At 45.1% G+C, this 13146-nt stretch overlaps 1 protein-coding gene across 4 annotated transcripts in view; it reads left to right on the top strand.

The window, feature by feature from the left end:
* The first annotated feature begins 541 nt into the window (after positions 1-541).
* The window catches only part of Otud7a (OTU deubiquitinase 7A), a 314162-nt gene continuing 301557 nt past the window's right edge, over positions 542-13146 (top strand). For 3 of the 4 annotated variants that reach the window (XM_036188116.1, XM_036188073.1, XM_036188125.1), the window contains exon 1: positions 719-765. The gene's annotated coding sequence lies outside the window, so the exon portion shown is untranslated. The other variant, XM_036188083.1, reaches the window with a different exon arrangement.

The following is a 13146-nucleotide window of genomic DNA, read 5'->3' on the forward strand; positions in this document are numbered from 1 at the left end:
AGCAGCGGCACCAGTTGGTATCAGGACCGAGAAAAGTCTTAAACAGTCATGTAGACATTATTAAGGGGAAAAGAAACAGGGGAAGAAGGTCAACGGGGCGTGGGAAGCGGAGCTGAGGCAGAATGGACCAGCGAAAGTTTAGGGTGCTTAGGAAAAGCGAGCCGGCCCATAGGAAGAAAACAGAGGTGAATGCAGACCAAGAAAGGCAGGATGAGCAAGCGGCGCATTCGGTAGTCCGGGGGAGGGAGGTGATCTCTAAGGGCTACACCCTAAGTGAGGGGCAAGCATGGGAGCTCGTGCCCGGGGGCTCAGCGGGTCCTAGCGCGACCTCGAACAGCTCCGGACCACCGCTGCCAACGGCGGCTCCGAGCACGCGCGCTCCCGCGTCCGCACCACCTCGGCGGGGGCGGGGCGCGGTGGAGGCGGTGACGTCAAGGCAGGGCGCGCGCCTCGGGGCCGCGGGCGGAGCCGGGAGGCGGGCGCTGCGCGCGACCGCGGGCGGAGCGGAGGGGCGCGGGGGGCGGAGCGCGGCGCAGCCAGGAAGGCGGGGGAGGAGAGGCCCCGGGAGCCGCGCGGCAGCTGGGGAGGGGGCCGCGGCTGGGCGCGAGCGAGCGGAACAGCTGATCTGGTTTTCCCGAAGCCAGGGAAGATGGAAGTCGGCTAGCGGCGACTGCGGCGCTGCGGGCGGACCGGCGGGCGGCGCGGCAGGTGAGCGGCGCTGGCCGCGGTGCTGCCGGAGGGCGGCGGGCCGGACGCCCCGGGCAGGTGCGATGGGGAGCGCGGCGTGGGGGTCGCCCTGGGCTCGGCCGCGGCCGTGAGGCGAGTGGGCGCGGGGCCGGGGCCGCGGGGCACGGGGGGCGCAGGGCTCGCTGCGCGTCTGCATTGCGGGATCCGTTTGGGATCCCGTGGGCGCCCCGGCCACCGGCTCCGGCTTTAGCCCGGCGCGGGCAGGGCGCGGCGCTCCCGTTGGCTCGGGTAGCTGCCTCCCGGCCCTTTTCGCGGTTCCGCACTGGAACGTGATGACAAGCGCGCGGGGACTGGGCCCTCGGTCCGTGGGGGCGCGTCGGGGGGTCCGAAGGGCAGGGCCGATCTAGAGCGCCGCGCGAGGCCGCTGGCTTGCACAGGGGCTATGGCTGCGTGGGTCACCGTGGCCCCGCGCACCTCTCGCTGGTGGTTTCTCTGGGTCTGGCTGGACAGCCGCGAAACGATTGATGCAATTTGGCTCTGAACCCAGAGGCCTTCGCTAGTATCTCCTCACTGGAGGGGAAAAATTGTATCTGCTGTGCTTTAAGTGCTCCTTTAAATTTGGGAGATGTCAGTGATGTCATCATTAACTAAAACTTTCCTTCATTGGACATAACCGCTCAAGTGTACCCTCCTCCCGACCGGTGCAGCTACTGCAGCTCTTTGAGAATCTTAGCCATCGAATGGATTTGCCTCTCTGCACTCAAAACCCCCAAACTCATATAAGTGCAGTTTTTATTCTGTTGGCTTGAAAATTGGTCCATTTAAGAGTGGCTGAAAGGACATGTGTCCCTACAGGTCTGGAAATCAGCTGATCCAGAGCACACAGATCCGTCGTGTGTAGCACTACATGCTTGCACCTTGCCTTATCTCCGTAAATGAAAGTGACATGCAAGAGAAACACTTTTTAAAAAATGATTTATTTAATGTGGTGTCCAGGCAAAGAGAGACAATGGGGCCTAAGTCTCTGCAGGCCTTGATTGCTTCAGGTGAATCTGCAGGGCTCCTCCTTCACCAACATCCCCTTCTAGGGTGTGCCTGAGAGAGGTCCGCCCCCCACCGCAAAGGGTGCTGGTTTCTCTAGGGCTCTTGGAGCAGTGGTGTGTCCTATCAGACCCCAAGACCTCTCCAGAGCGTTCAGGGAATGTGAAAGCTAGAGATCTGCACAGCACACCAAGTTCTGGGGGAAAATTCCTCTACAGATGCCAGCAGCAAGCCATCATTTGATTATCTGAGTGTGCCATTAGTATCTGCTCTTATGGGAACAGACAAAAGCTAGTTCCCAAGACAGTCTGAAAACCTACTTAAGCCTATTGTATCAAAAGGATATCTAATAAGAGACAAAAGTATTGATGTTTCTGTATTTAATAATTAATGACACCTCCTAATTGGTTAAAATAAGGATGCCTTAAATGATTAGTGTGATCATATTGGGGTTGCAAGGAATTTAATACCATATGCCACAGGAAGGTTTGAATCTGGCTGCAAATGTGAAGCTTTTGAACCCTGAAAATAGTGGTTACTGTGGGCCCTTGATGTTCAGGATGGTAGTGAATGTAAAAGCATTATTTCATGGAGTCTGGACAGGTACTAATCTCGCCTATACCTAGATTCGAGGTAGCAGGTGTTCCCTTGGGAAGTAAATTCTGAGGTCCCCCTCCTTGCTGAAGGAGGAGAGGGGACAGTTACCAGTGAGTGAGAAGCATGCACACCATAGTCTCTGACCTCTTGATAATGTCAAACTTACTCACATCGGCATGCTGGGTGAACAAGCTTTGTAGTGAAATTGGCCACATGCAATGCTTTTCCATGGTTTTTCTTACATAGGTTGCCTTGTGCTTATCTATATTGCCAAGATTCTTCTGTATGTAAAGTGCCTTCGGTGGTGAGTGGTTTTAGCATTCTGGGATGTAAAAATGGAATCTGTAAAACCATAGTGGCCTTTTTAAAAAATCTATTGTTTCCACTTGTAGACCTGTCAAAATATTCACTTTTTTATTTATTCATTGTAATACTCACGAATATATAACAGCAATTATTTCCTCTAGATTTTTAGGGATTAGTTACATTTCCTGTAACATTTTGAAAACACACTTGAAATGTGTTTAGGTTGAGTATTATGCCCTCCATTTCTAAGAAACCCAAATTGCCTTACCTTGTCATTTTGTCTGTCCCTCTGGATTTTAAGGTCATTCATCCATGATTTAGGCCCATAGAATAAAGGCTGAGTCAGCTCCTGCCAGGCCAGCAGGGGGCGTGCTTGATGTGGCTTGGCTGTGCCTCTACCAGACTTGGGGGGGGATTACCAAGAGTGTATGTTGGGGTGTGTGTGTGTGTGTGTGTGTGTGTGTGTGTGTGTGTGTGTGTGTACTCTCTCCCTCCCCCTCTGTGTGCCCGAGGGATGGAGACTGGAGAAGATACGCTTTTGAGAGGTGGAGGTCTTCAGTGTGAGATTTCTGTAATTGCCTGTCTTTGAAGGGTGGTTGTTGGTCCTTCGCACATATTGAGGTTGAGGATTCATTGATTTCAGGAATGTTATTTTGGAGAGAAGAATCGTCCTCAGGGACATGCAGTCCTGTGTGCTGGTGAGAGCACAAAGCCCACTTGAGCCACCTTGGAAACCCTCCACTGGTAACGGTTGCCCTCGGTGTTCATTTCTAACTGGGCAAAGCCTGGTTCTCTGTGCTGTGCCACTTCCCAGGTGAACCTCCCTCCTCCCCTCCTTGGCAGAGTTATTAGCCTCAAGGTCTTTGTGATGGAGAAAAGCAAATGCTTAATCAATGTTCAGCTTGATCCCCTAGAAAACGAGAACAGGAGAAAGTAAGCAACTACTTTTCACCTTAGTGTGGTTGATATGGCCGTAGTGCATGCCTCCAGCAATTCAGCCATGTGGTCCCTGAGAGGCTGTGCCTCGTGGTCAGTGAACTCAGGCTGTCATCGTCTGCTTGAGTCTTACCTTAGGGAGCTCCTGTGGGTATGGCCCATGGCTTCCATAACTACTGAGGAGTTCAGCTGTGCTACTGAACACCCAAGATTCCTGGCGGATCCCACTTAGAAAAGGGCCTTCTCATGCCTTGGAAGGGAAGTTTGATGGACATCCTGTTAGAGACTGCTCCAGGTACCCTGACTAAGCACACTTACTACTCCTTTGAAACTGCCTGGAAGAACAAATTACTGGCTTCCAGGGGTCAAATGGTAATGTCATAGTTTTTAGCTTTCTGTGGGGCCAGGCTTTTTACTCTAGCACTGTAGATGGCCATGGATAAAGTGCCACTAGACATTAAAAACAAAGGTTACCAAATCACTTACAAAGCTATTGCCACTGAAGGTGACCAGAGAAAATTCTACTCAACTAGAAACCTGCAGGCATTTCAGTGGAAATGAAACATACAGGTCTCTTTTATAATTCATTTTAAAATATTTTGAACCCCACAAAGAGTGTTTGCCTGTTGATAGACTGCTGCGTCCCCAGGAGGTTTGTATGTAAAAGTAAGATGGTCTTACCAACAGATGTGACAAAACAGTGCAAGAAGAAGCCACCTGTGTTACACTTGATGGTAGGATTCTTTTAAACCATTTATAGTAACAGACAGGTGAGGTGGTTTACAAATGTCTTAAAATCTGAGGGTTTGTGCCTAGTCTTATTGCAGCTTGTTATGCTGTGTCTGGTTGATATCCATGGGAGGCCTGCTCTTAGCTGAAGGGGAATGAAGGGAGTTTGGGGAGGGCCTGGGAAGAGTGGAGGGAGGAGAGGACGCAGTTGGGATGTATTGTATGAGAGAAGAAAAAAAATTTAGGGAAGGGCTGGAGGCAACCTCTTGACTTGTCCTCTTGACTGTGTGGTGGAGGCCTGTTTCACTGGCTGGCTTGTAGATAGCATCTCTAGACTAAGAGAGTATGCATCCTGCATCAACTTTCAGCCAGCCACTCTGGGACTTGATCATGCCCCAGGTTCTTCGTGACAGAGGGAAATACTTTGCTTCCCATGTCCCCAAATCCTTATCTGGTAAAACTGGTAACTGTACACAATTCCAGGTCTTACTGCTCTAGCTCCTTGTTGTAACTGTTTCATTCTCTGAGAATAAAGCACACATTGATGCTAACACAAGTTTATGTGCATCTCTTCCCCTTTAAACTAACTAGACCCATTTTCTAAGTTCAGAGGATTGAGTTTTTCTTTCCAAGAAAATATTTTCTGTTTGTGCATAGTTCATACTTTTCTAGTTTTCCTTTCCAATGCTGCAGAAATGTGATGACTGAATAAATATAGACTTGTGAGATACTGTGTTTGATTTATGAAACATAAAATTAGACCTTTTCAACTCCTTTTCCTGTCTTTTCAATTTCATTCATTGTATTAGCTTACTGCACTTTCATGTGGTTCTGGGATATCTACCCATACTATGATGAAGTTGTGTTAAGTTCCTTCTTTACTGGACAAGGTTTAAAAGGACACTTGGAAGGAGGCTGCCTGACACAATCATAGAGATCTGTCCCAAATGCCAGCTTGGCAGACTGAGCCTTTGGAGTAGAACTCAGTTTTATGTGCCTCCCCAAGGTGATGGTTACCCCAAACGGTTTGTTCAACTCAGTACCTGTATCAGGCACATTAGAAAAAAGACTTCACAGGGCATGCTTTGGGACCGTTCTTCCCCAGCCTTTATTATGTTCACTCCTGAAGCTGATAGGATATCCATGGACTCAGATATTCAATATTTCCACCATGGTTACAGCCCATTTCTTCTCAATTCCTTCAATGATGATCTAAGACTTGAAACTAGTGTGTTATTTGTCTGTCTATTTTCTGTCACCGTCATAAGATATCTGAAGCTTGATAAGAAGTGTTAAAAACAAAGGGGGTTTATGGTTTTAGAGCACACAGGTTTTACATCACATGCCCTGTGGTGAGGGCACCCTTGGCTGGATGGCAATGTGGCAGAAGGTGACAGGAGTGTGGACTAAGCTCACTTAATAACAACCTGCTCTCCAGAGAACTCCCTGTCTCCCCAAGCTCTGCATAAACCCCTTCTGGAGGAAGCACCCCAATGATCAATCACCTCTTATCTTGCTCCAGGCCTCACCTCTTTATAATTCTACCACATCACACTTTCACACTGAAGGCCAGCTTTCTTGTATGATTATTTGAGGAATAAAATCAAAATATGTTTAAACCACAGCAATATTGCTGAAGTGTGAACAACACAATCACATTTATAATTTTTCAGACATTAAAATTTCTGTAATATGTGTAAGCATTTTTTTTGTTTTTAAAATATATTAATTGGGATATTGTAGTCAGCCTTTTCTTTCCTGCCAGCCAGTTCCCAAATAAACACACAGAGACTTATTATTAATTGTAAATGCTTGGCCTATAGCTCAGACTTGTACTAGCTAACTCTTACATTTTAAATTAACCCATATTTCTTATCTATGCCACATGGTACCTTTTCTCAGTATGGCAAGTTCATCTTCTGCTCCCTCTGCATCTCCTGGGGACTCCTGAGACTTCTCCTCTTCTTTTTCACACTCTCCTTTTGTCTGCCAGTCCTGCCTAACCTCTATCTGACCATCTATTGGCCAGTCAGCTTCTTCATTAAACCAACCTCAGTGACATACATTCACACAGTATAAAGGAACAGTCCACATTTCTCCCCTTTTGTCTAATTAAAAAGGAAGGTTTTAATTTAACATAGTAAAATTATATACAACAAAAACAGTTATCAAGAATTACAGGTCTGACATTCAGTCCATTTGTATTTGGCAAACTTAGAGAAAATCTTATCTATTTTATCTTTGTGAGTCTAAAGTTTTATACCTAATTTACCTTTTTATCATAACTAAGGAAAACTTGAAGTCTAGTTATTCAGTCTTTAACTCCATCAAAGACCCCAGAAGGGAATGTGTCTCAACTCTAGCCCAGTTTCTCCCCCTCCTTCATCGATTCGGTCAGTGTTAACTTCTAACTCAAAGCATTGCTTGGATGAATTTTACTTCTAACTCAAAGCATTGCTTGGATGAATTTTACTTCTAACTCAAAGCATTGCTTGGATGAATGCTTTGACTTGCTTTTTTTTTTTTTAAGAAGTTTAGAAAGTGTAGTAAGTTTAAAAAGTAGAAAGTCTTCTGTGGCTGAGCAATTCTTAGTAGCCATCTCTGTTAACAGTCCCTGGAAATCAGAGGGGATGGGGAGCTCCGAGGATCAGACTGTGCCTCCTTTGCTGGATGCTGCTGGTCCCATGGATAGTAGACCTGGAGAGCTTCTCTGATTGGGATCATTCTTGAACAGTCTTTTAGAGTTGATTATTCTTTCACAGGAAAAACCAGAAGGTGAGGAGTAAGGACCAGCATCCTGAAGGTGGAATCCTGAAAACAGACGCAGGCAGGGTGGACTTGTCATCTTCCCCTGGGGTGGTGGTATATACATCCACTACTCCACCTTGAGTATATTTGCTTGCAATATTGGTGTTTCAGGATGCTATCTAACTCCTTGTTATGGGCTTGACTGTAGTGAAGAGCACAGTGGTCTTCATGCCATTTGTGCGGTGACATAGACACACATAGAAGGCTGCAGATACTTTGTGAGTTCTGTCACTTATTTTGAAGGAAAGTTCTGTGGCTTCTTGTTTAATTTTGTTGTGCAAGTATAATTTGGAAATAGTGAAACTGAAAGGCTGAAGTGGGTCACAAAGATGGCCTTATTTGGGATAATGGATGTATCTATCTTCTGCACCTCTCTCTTGATTATCCCTTTGTAAAGCTTCTCTTGTCTCACATGTTGTATATGACCATGGCTCTCAGCTCTACCTTACTGTGAGGGCCTGCTTGACTCTAGCTCATCAAACAGATCATGCTGTCTGTGTCTGGGCTCCTCCCTTCAGCCATCTACCTGCCTCAGGTGAGATTCTTCAACCAGAGTTGACTTATCCCATTTGTAGTATGGTGGGCAGTGTGTGCACCAGTACTGCATTTGTACAAATAGGTGAAAGGCTTCAGGAGTCCAGGAAGAAATGGATTCCCTGGATCATCCCATTGCTTAGCAGGTGGGGATTGTTGGAGGAAGGTCAGTGTACTGTGACATTTACATCACATTCTTTTCTTGCCTGTAGAGTACAGTCTATAGGGCCTAGCCCCTGGCATGGGGGAGACTAACCAAGAGCCTGCTTTCTGAATGAATATTTCCACTTTAGAAATACTTTATAAGTCTTAATTTCACATGTATACACAAAGGGATGTATCTGTCCTTGATTCTATACAAAAAATAATTCCCAAGTTTTTCCCAAAGTGCTGACTAATCAGGGTAAGGAAAGCTGGACACATTGCTGTTAGAATGTAAAGAAAATAGATGTCTCTTAAAAATATTTATTTGTTGCCACATTAAGAGATGTGGACTTACCACGCATCAGAATGAATACCTACAATTAGCAATGAGTTGTGTGGCTAGTATTCATTCCTCCGTTTGGCTGTTAGACCCATCAGAGAGGCCTTATTACATCTCAGAGGCACCTTGTTCAGAACAGTCTCCCAGCTCATGTTTGTTAAGTGCATTCAGTAGCCCTATGGGAATTGAAATTAGAAATTTAATTATTCTTTCTAGAACTGCTTGGCTCCCATGAGTCCAGAGCATAGTAGTTGAAAATGTTGTTCATATAAAATGTGAGATGCTGAGAACTTTAACTCCCAGTACAGGAGCAAGCAAAATTTTGTTTAGGTGGCATTAAAAAAACAAAATGTGCATCATATTTCCATTCTATGTGTCCCAAATATTATACGTATCCGCAGGGAACATTAGCTCTACCTGTTTAATGAGACAACTTACTACACTATAGTTTGGTTTTTGTAATAAGACAGCAGTTTACTGAATCGTAAACATTAATGTTATGAAAGAGACAATGGAAGGTCACATAAATGAGTCATATCTGAGACAGTCCGTTAGGGGAAAAAAGAAATGTAATGGAAGAACAGACAGCATTGTTGTAACTCATTAAAATGATCAATTAGGTTGACTTTAGACAGGTTGAGAATCCTTTATCTGAAAAATTTGAGACAGGAAATGTTTGGAATGCTTTTCAGATTTGGAACATTGAGTTATACATAATAAGATGTCTTTGGGACAGGACCCAAGTCCAAGCCCAGAATTCCTTTCTATTTTGTGTACACCTTATACATGCAGGCTGAAGGTAATGTTAAACAGTGCTTTCAGTACACTGTATTTGGACTTGAAGCCCATAACATGAGGCTAAGTATGGAGTTTTCTGCATTGAGTGTTGTGTCCACACTAAAATCGCTGAGGATTTTGGAGCATTTCTGATTTTCAGATTAGAGATATTAAGCCTGTATAAGAAGGGTGGTATCTGGACATGCCTGTATTTAGTGACTGAGGTAAGAGGAGCATGAATTTGAGGCTACCTAGTGAATTTTAGGCCAGTTTTGGCTAAATATGATAAGTCTCTGTCTCAAATATCAAACAGACAAAATAAGAAAAAAAATAGTAAATTCTAATGTTTAGAATATCCCCAACTGGGAAGAATGTGCTTCCTGTTGCTAGACCTCCCTCCCTACTTGATATCAACACAAACACACACACACACACACACACACACACACACACACCACACACACACACACAGAGAGAGAGAGAGAGAGAGAGAGAGAGAGAGAGAGAGAGAGAGAGAGAGAGAGAGAGAGAGATATGCTGTCTTGCCTTTCTGGAGGGCCCAGTAGAATCCTTCATGTACAATGGGATCCATGTGGATGCTTTAAGCATGCCCATGTCTGAGTACCATGCTGGAGGTGTTGACATCAGACTAGGTACCCAACAGGACAAATAACAGCAGATGATGCTGAGGTTGGAAAACATTGACCTTACGGAAGTCCACGAAACTTTCAAAGGTAACAGAGAAGTGACAAGAGGCTGGGAGGAGAAGAGCTTCCTTTCCTGAACAGTATCTCATGAGTAGTAAAGACAGGAAGTTGGACTTCTTAAGACAGAAATTGGGAGACATCTGTGAGATGAACTAGTAAAGCTGTCATGATTTGACCAGATTATGATATCATATGATTTAATAATATAGAGTTAGCATACAAACATTTGCATTGAAGAGTGCTACTATAAAACCTGGTAACTAGTTAATAGCAGTGTGATATATGCACTGTGCTCATTGTAGTGAACTAAGGCCACATTGTTCAACACTACGGTCTCTACAGAGGAGCCCTTTTTCAGAATGGAGACTTCATGGTTCTTTCTGCCTCAGGCCTGCTGCTTGGGGTACACCTAGGAGCAGTCTAGGATCAAACTGAGATACTCCCTTAACTCCAAAGCGTAAAGTATTCATGTCCTTTCTTGTGGTGATATATTGTGTACCCTAATAAATTTTTTTCTGAATGATCAGAGAGACAAAGGAACAAGCCACTGCCACACTCTACCTTTAGGACTCCTCAGCCTGAAAAGGTTTCAGCCAATCAGCCTCTAGCCGAATGAGCTTCCTCAGCCTAAAAGGCTTCTAGTTCCTGTCTCCTCACACCTTATATACCTTTCTCTGCCCAGGCGTCACTTCCTGGGATTAGAGGTGTGTGTACTTTCCAAGCAAAGGGATGGGATCTCAAGTGCTGGGATTAAAGGTGTGTGTGATCACTGCCTGGCTCCATTTCTCTCCTAGACTGAGTCAATATCATGGAGTCCAGGGTGGCTTTGAACTCACAGAGATCCAGACAGATCTCTACCTCCCAAGTGCTAGGATTAAAGGGGTGTGTCACCACTCCCTAGCATCCATATTTAATCTAGTGGCTTGTTCTGTTTTCTGATTTTCAGGCAAGTTTTATTAGGGAAAATAGTATATCACTACACATTCTTCCTAATTTGGCTATCTGTTCCCTGCCATGTTGGAACCACCCATTTGAATTCACAGAGCTACTGAACCCACAGCAGGAACAACCTCACAGTCAAGTGTCTGGCTGTCTCATCAGCAGTGGTGACACGGGTATAAGAGGACACAGCCTAACATTTGGGTGGCTTTGGGGTAGTGGAGAGGCTGGACATGAAGGCCTCAAATGGGCATAACATAGATAGGTGGAATGTTGGGCCCCATGGGATATATTGGCAGGGCTCAGACCCTCTGGCTATACTGTTAGAAGGAGATGGACCCTTCCAATTTCAACTTTCATTTCTCTGCTTTTACTCCTGGCTGTACTTTGTACATGATATAAAACTGAACATCCCAGAAATCTGTCCAGCAATGTTCTCGTTTTTCTAGATGCTTTTCAGAAGCAATGATCAAAACCTGGAGGGAAAGTAAAAGGATTGTGTAGAGTTGTCAGGCGACATATGTAAATTGGCATGGAGATGTTAGCTGACACCTTACTTTGGCTGGGATGGCTCAGAGGAGAATGGCCTGAGAGAGTGGTAGTAGGCTCCATTGCTGACTGTAGGCGAAGGTCAGCTGTGTACAGCCCCAAGGGGTCAGTTCTGTGGAGCCAGAAGCGTGTGAGGCCAACACTCCTTCAGATGTGTCTCCTCACACTTTCTCTATCAGTTACCATGCCCCTCACTCTCTGGCTGATGATACTTAAGAAGCTCCATTGCTTACCTTCTTATCCTGATTGTTTCCTGGTGTGTTGCCAATGAGTGTCTTCCAGATGCACCCCCACATTCAGTACCTTGAGTGGGTCAGTGTCTATCTGAGACACACCCTGCCTGCCCTAACTCTATTTGTTCCTTTCATTGCTCCCATTGGGTCCTGGGTTTCTCTCAGATAGGCTCATTGTCTGTGGGAGGGTGTGTAAACTCAGATTCCCAGAGAGAAGCTCATGAAGCCCAGGGCCAGACCTGGATGAGACATTTAGACCCACCATCCCACACATGGTTCACCTTCCATTTGTGCTGCCTCTGGCTGTTCGCTCATCTCCCAGCCTCTGTCTCTGACATATGGCTCCCCCCACACACACACTTTACGGGTGACAGCAGATCTGAGGAGCACTTGTCAGGTAAGGTTGATTATTTCCCCAGTTCCTCTTTGTCCAGAGCCAAACCACTTCAGGCAATTATTTTCCTTCTGGAGAACTGAGACAGTTTGGTCCAAGAAATGGTAGGTAAGATCTGCCCCATCAAAAGGAGAGGCTGGCCATTTTGCAGGCTCTTATCGTGAGGATGATGAAGAGGTGATGAGCAGCTCCTTGCTGGCAACACTTAGAGAGGTGACCTGGAAAACAGGAGGGAACAGTGATCACTAGGCCTGAGCCCCATCGAGACCGGTGCTCCAGAGTGAGTCAAACAAGCTACTTCTCCAAGACCATCAAGAGATTATAGACTTAGAAAGGACAGTCCAGACCCTTCAGTCAATGCAGAATCTGCCTGTGGGCTTTGTGTTTTAGGGAGCACACTAAAGGATTGTGCACACATTGTCCAGTGTGCATCATGGATTTAGCTTTTACATGGATTAAATGGGTAGAGTAAACGTGATATGTTCTGGGTGAGCCCCACTTTCTCTATTTTGAGTATAATCATCTGTTATAGGGGAACTTTTAAGTGGCTTCTTTAAGAAATACTTATCTCCACCAAGATAAAACTAGGACACAGATTTCCAGACCCCACACCCTTTCTGTAGGTCCTTGTGTACAAGCAAGGGCAAGAGCATGGACAGTGACTGAGTGCCATGAAGCAAAGCCATACTGATTGTTCTCTTTTACCTTTGCTTATTCATCCTCCCTCCACCCCATGAAAAACATTGTACAGATTAGAAGATTAAATTTTTTAAAAGGTAAGTGTAAAGTAAAATATTTCATTTTATAAGATAGGATCCCCATTTCACTACCAAGATGCACCACAGGTCATTACTCCATATACATATTTCTAGAATCATCTTATGGATGCCCATGTATGTGTCTTAGTTTTTCATGTTGAGACATACAGACTCATGAAGTACTTACTGGAGATTATTATATTTTTAGTCTAGAAATATGTTATTTTAAATTAAAAAGTATGCAGTTAAATTTTGGTTTTCTTTAGCTATGTAGGTTTTTTAATTTAAGCTAAATATCTTATTTTTTGGATCATAAAATTTTCTAAAATATCCCTTCCTTGGTTTATCTTGCAGCCTGTGGTTGCCAGTACTTAGTCCTCGCTCTGCCAGTGGTAGCTCCTGCAGCAGACCCCTCTGGGTGTGAGAAATTGTATCTTCTCACTCTCTGGCCACAGAGAAGATATCCAGGTGGGTCGGAAAGAAAAGGAAGTGGATTTGGGATGTGTCCCCAGTCTCCATCCATTCACTATAAAGTCATGAAAACTCTCTGTGATACCTGAATACCTGTTTGGTTGTTTTTGGTATTGCCAATTGGTGTTTGTTGTTTGCTGACTGCTTGTTTGTAAAGTCAGTATAGACTCACTTGGGCTTTGGAAGAGGACTAATT

Source organism: Onychomys torridus, chromosome 1 (assembly GCF_903995425.1).
Source record: "Onychomys torridus chromosome 1, mOncTor1.1, whole genome shotgun sequence".
NCBI lineage: Eukaryota > Metazoa > Chordata > Mammalia > Rodentia > Cricetidae > Onychomys > Onychomys torridus.